General features: G+C 41.1%; 1 pseudogene; it reads left to right on the top strand.

The window, feature by feature from the left end:
* Positions 1-2,481: 2,481 nt before the first annotated feature.
* On the top strand, positions 2,482-4,608 carry LOC132241209 (60 kDa heat shock protein, mitochondrial-like; annotated as a pseudogene).
* Positions 4,609-6,010: the final 1,402 nt, after the last annotated feature.

Here is a 6,010-nt window from a genome sequence, read left to right as displayed (position 1 = left end):
GTAGCCATGTTGACACATGTAAGTATAGTTCATTCATTATAATGGATGCACAATATTCCAATATTTGAAAATAACACAGTTTATTTATCCATTCTCAAGAAATTTAGGTTATTTCCAATTTTTTATAATAAAAAACAATTGAAGGGGAAAGGAAGATGGTGGCACAGGTAAATGCCTCTACTCGCCACCTCCCACAACCACTTCAAAATTACAACTAAAATATAGAACAACCATCATCCAGAACCACTGGAAAGCTGGCTGAATGGGAGTCCTACAACTAGAGAAGTAAAGATGAGAGCACACTGAGACTAGTAGGAGGTGCGAAGGCATGAAATGGGCTGGTCCAGCACCCATGTGTGCCACTTTTTTAATCAGGAAGGGAGATTGTCTCTGTGGAGGCCTCCTGGAGGAGCAAGGTGTCACAGCCCCACACCAGACACCCAGCCCAGGATCCCAGAGCTGAGAAAAGAAGTCCCTATGGGCAGTAAGAACTATGGGCTGTAAGAACCAGTGTGGATTGGGGCTCAGTGACACAAAGGCTGCTGGAGATCCAGCTGTTCCTCCTAAAAGGCCAGCACCATGAACTGAACTTACAAGGTCCCACTTCCTCTGAGTTCCAGTGCCAGGGTGAGGCTTAGGGAACACTGACACAAAAGAGGAAGAACTAGATTGTCTGGCATTGGAACAGGAACTCAAGGGCAGCTTTCTCCCAGACAGAGGTGCTCTCAGGGATCATTGTTGCTATGCTGTGACCTCCGCAGTTGCAGGGCTGACTGGCAGCCAGCCATTTCTGTTTGCTCCACCCTGGTGATTCCCTAAGACCCCACCTCATCCAATTTACAACCCCACCCAAGCTGAATTTGGCAGCTTTTTCATATGAATGGCCTGTCCTTGATCAGGCTAAAATCTCTCAAACAAGCTGCAGCTGGGTCAGTGAGCCCCATATCTATCTCTAAAAGGTCCAAGACCTGGCACCAGCATCAGCCTGCCTTTTTTCATAGCTGGGCCTCATCTGGGCACTTCCAAGCCCTATACAAAGAGGAGGAATCTGCAGATCTCTCTGTAGCTCCTGCTGGGTGGCCACAGGCAGTGGCTGACTTTTCACATCCCTGGAGACGCAAGAGCCAGTGTACCCAGTGGTCAGTGTCAGACCATGCCAGATTATAACTCTACACATCCATAAGTGACACACTCAAGGGGCAGACTCAGTGAGAACCAAAGCCCCACTGAAGCAAGTCCTGCTCCATAAGGGTGTCTCCTGCACAGCTGCTCTCACACTGTACTCACAGCTGGTCTTCACAGCCAATGGGCCGGGAGGTTAATTCCTCCCAGTGACACCAACAGCAATCAAGTCTCAACTACAACAAGACTATGCTCAAAGCTCACAAAGTTGTGCACCTAGAGTTCCCAACTCAGATGACTTGGGAAGCTGAGCAACTGGGCCCTATAGAACACTACACAAGGCTACTCTACCAACTCAAGGAGACATAGCAGCTCTACCTAATACATAGAGTAAAAGCAAATATAGGGAAGCAGCCAAAATGCAGAGACAATGAAACATGTCACAAATTAAAGAAATGGAAGAAAGCAAACTACTGGATATAGAGTTCAAATCCACAGTTATAAGGTTACTCAAGAATCTTCTAGAAACCTTCAAAAACATGGAAAAGGGCCAGTTAGAAATTATGCATACACTCACTGAAATAAAGAATAATATACAGGAATTCAATAGTAGAGTAGAGAATTCTTATAATCAAATCAATGGATTGAAATATGAGGAAGCAAAAAACACTCAACCAGAAGAGCAAAAAGAAGAAAGAATCCAAAAAGATGAGATAGTGTAAGGAGCCTCTGGGACATCTTCAAGTGTACCAACATTCACATTATGGGGGTGCCAGAAAAAAAAGAGAGCAAGATATTAAAAACCAACTTGAAGAAATAATGACAGAAAACTTCCCTTACCTGATGACAGAAATAGACATAGAAGTCCAGGATGCACAGAGAGCCCCAAACAAGAGGAACCCAAAAAAGACCACACCAGATTACAAGACCACACTAAGACACATCATAATTAAAATGTCAGGGGCTAAAGATAAAGAGAGAATCTTAAAAGCAGCAAGAGAAAAGCAGTTAGTTACCAAAAGGGAATGCCCATATGACTGTCAGCTGATTTCTCAACAGGAACTATGCAAGTCAAAGGGAGTGGAAAGAAATATTCAAAGTGATAACTAGTAAGGACCTACAATCAAGATTACTCTGCCCAGCAAAGCTATCATTTAGAATTGAAGGTCAGATAAAGAGCTTCACAGACAAGAAAAAGCTAAAGGAATTCATCACCACCAAGCCAGTATTATATGAAATGTTGAAGGGTATTCTTTAAGAAGAGGAAGAAGAAGAAAAAGATCAAAAATATGACAACAAACTTACTCACCACCAAAGGCCTGCCTTGCCGCCTGCATGCCCTGCCACTGCCCTGCAGAAATGCTTCGATTACACACAGTCCACCAGATTAGGCCCATGTCCAGGGCACTGGATCCTCATATAACTTGAGCTTATGCCAAAGATGTAAAATTTGGTGCAGAGGCTCGAGCCTTAATGCTTCAAGGTGTAGACCTTTTAGCCGATGCTGTACCCATTACAATGGGGCCAAAGAGAAGAACAGTGATTATTGAACAGAGCTGGGGAAGTCCCAAAGTAAAAAAGATGGTGTGACCATTGCAGTCCATTGACTTAAAAGATAAATATAAAAATATTGGTGCTAAACTTGTTCAAGATGTTGCCAATAATACAAATGAAGAGGGTGGGGATGACACCATCACTGCTACTGTGCTGGCATGCTCCATTGCCAAGGAAGGCTTTGAGAAGATCAGTAAAGGTGCTAATCCAGTGGAAATCAGGAGAGGTGTGATGTTAGCTGTTGATGCTGTAATTTCTGAACTTAAGAAGCAGTCTAAACCTGTGATAACCCCTGAAGAAATAGCTAAGGTTGTTACAATTCCTGCAAATGGAGACAAAGAAATTGGCAACATAATTTCTGACGCAATGAAAAGGGTTGGAAGGAAAGGCTTCATCACTGTAAAGGATGGAAAAACACTGAATGGTGACTTAGAAATGGTTGAAGGCATGAAGTTTGATCGAGGTTATATTTCTCCATACTTTATTAATACAGCAACATGTCAGTAATGTGATTTCCAAGATGCATACATTCTGTTGAGTGAAGAGAACATTTCTAGTGTTCAATCCATCGTACCAGCTCTTGAAATTGCCAATGCTCACCGTAAGCCCCTGGTCATAATTGCTGAAGATGTTGATGGAGAAGCTCTAACTACACTTGTTGTGAATAGGCTAAAAGCTGGCCTTCAGGTTGTAGCAGTCAAAGCTCCAGGTTTTGAGGACAATAGAAGAACCAGCTTAAAGACATGGGTATTGCTACTGGTGGTGCCGTGTTTGGGGAAGAAGGATTGACGCTCAATCTAGAAGATGTTCAGCCCCACGAATTAGGAAAAGTTGGAGAGGTCATTGTGACCAAAGACGATGCCATGCTCTTGAAAGGAAAAGGTGACAAGGTTCAAATTAAAAAAGCATATTCAAGAAATCATCGAGCACTTAGATATCACAGCTAGTGAATATGAAAAGGAAAAACTAAATGAACGCCTGGCCACACTCTCAGATGGGGTAGCTGTGCTGAAGGCTGGTGGGACCAGTGATGTGGAAGGGAATGAAAAGAAAGACAGAGTCACAGATGCCCTCAATGCTACCTGAGCTGCTGTGGAGGAAGGCATTGTTCTGGGAGGGGGCTGTGCCCTGCTTTGGTGCATTCCAGCCTTGGGCTCATTAACTCCAACTAATGAAGATCAAAAAATTGGTATAGAAATTATTAAGAAAGCACTGAAAATTCCTGCAATGACCATTGCTAATAATGCAGGTGTTGAGGGGTCATTGATAGTTGAGGAAATTATGAAAAGTTCCTCAGAAATTGGTTATGACGCCATGCTTGGAGATTTTGTGAGTAAGGTGGAAAAAGGAATCATTGGTCCAAATAAGGTTGTAAGAACTGCTTTACTGGATGCTGCTGACATGGCCTCTGTTAACAACAGCAGAAGTCGTGGTCACAGAAATTCCTAAAGAGGAGGACCCTGGGATGGGTGGGGTGGGTGGGATGGGAGGAGGGATGGGAGGCGGCATGTTCTAGCCCTGCAATCGTGCTTTACCATCATTAGTGAGAACTGAGAGGATGCTCAGGTCATCTCCTCACCTATAACTTCAGAGAAGTCAGTTGAAGGAAATGACTGAAGAAAAGGCTGGCTGATGTTCAAGAAAATCACTCTAATCGCCAGTTACTGGTTTCAGTTGACAACACACAATGGTTTACTGCTGCCATTGTCCATGCCTACAGATAATTTATTTTGTATTTTTGAATAAAAATACATTTGTACATTCCTGATAAGTGCAAGAACCATATACCAATGTACTGCTTTCAACTTAAATGACTGAGGCACTTTTACTACTATTCTGTTAAAATCAGGATTTTAGTGCTTGCCATCACCTGATGAGAAGTGAAGATGCAGCCTTTCTGTGGAGAGTAAGAATAATTGTGTACAAAGTAGAGAAATATCCAATTATGTGACCTTTGTGTAATAAAAATTTGTTTTAAGTTAAAAAAATATGAACAACAAAATGGCAACAAATACATACCTATCAACAATTGAAACTAAAAATCAAAATAAACAAATGAGAAACCTAATGAATGGAATAAACTGGTGAATAAAATAGAATCAGAGGCATGAAAATGGAACAGACTGACAATTCTCAGAGGGAAGGGGGGGCAGGAAGAGATTAAACAAAATTCTTGTACCCATATATGCATTACCTATGAACAAAGACAATAGGGTGGCAAAGGCCTGGGGTGGGGCAGAAACCGGGTGAAGGGGGAAAAAAGAGGGACTTCTGTAATAATCTCAACAATAGAGATTTAAAACACACACAATTGCAGTGAGCATTCTTTATCATGCTTCTATGTGTCCATGTGCAGGAATGTCTGTTGGGTATATCCTTAAAGTGGAATGTCCAGGTTATAGAATATACATGCCTTCAGTTGTCTTTGGTATTGTCTAATTGCTTCACAAAGTTATTGTTCTAATTAATACTTAGTATTGTAAAGCTTAATAATTTTTTGCATTCTACTTGGTTTGAAGTGGTAAATCTTAGTGGTTTCTATTACCACTTCCCTGACTACTGGTGAGGTTCTTTATCTTTTCAGAAATTTATTAGCCATTTGATTTTGCTCTTCTGAGAATGTCGAGCATATCCTTTGTACATTTACATTTGACTTATTTACCTTAAGGGTTTTAAAGACTTCTTTACATATCTTAGAAACCAATTTTTGAACAGGTTATTGGAAATAACATCCCCCAATCCAAGGTTTTTGCATTACTATGATGGTTTGGTTAATAGAAGCTTTAAATTTTCAGACTTTAATTTATTCACTTATGCCTATTGTCTAGGAATTCCTCATATTTTCTGAAAAATAGAAGAAATTATTTTTGGCAAAATTTCTCATTATTTCCCATAATGCTAAGAGGCACTCCAGAACCTCCAGGTGTGTGATTACCTTAAGATAAATACCTGAACATATCAGGGAACATCTCCACCTTCAACTGCATGTTGGCATGACTGGCAGTTGTTACCTCTTCAGCACAATCTTTCCCAACCTCGATAAAAGGTCAGGTTAACCAGTCATAATCTTCACAATTTTTTCTTCCAGAGTACTTGACATCATTCATAATCATATACATGTGTGTTTATTTGGCTACTGTATGTTTCACTCCTCAAGATTAGAAACTAAATCTGTCATTGCTCACCATATTTTTGGTAGAATGCCACACACAAAGAAAGTACTTAATACATCCTTTCTGAATGAAACAATTGCCCAGGCATGGACATTCCATCTCCATCTGTGTTATGTAAAAACCCTTCCCTGGCAGAATCTCTCTAGTGTTCCTATGATTTG

Source organism: Myotis daubentonii, chromosome 1, assembly GCF_963259705.1.
Source record: "Myotis daubentonii chromosome 1, mMyoDau2.1, whole genome shotgun sequence".
Classification (NCBI taxonomy): Eukaryota; Metazoa; Chordata; class Mammalia; order Chiroptera; family Vespertilionidae; genus Myotis; species Myotis daubentonii.
The sequence above is the reverse complement of the archived record's forward strand: the minus strand, read 5'-3'. Positions and strand labels throughout refer to the sequence as shown.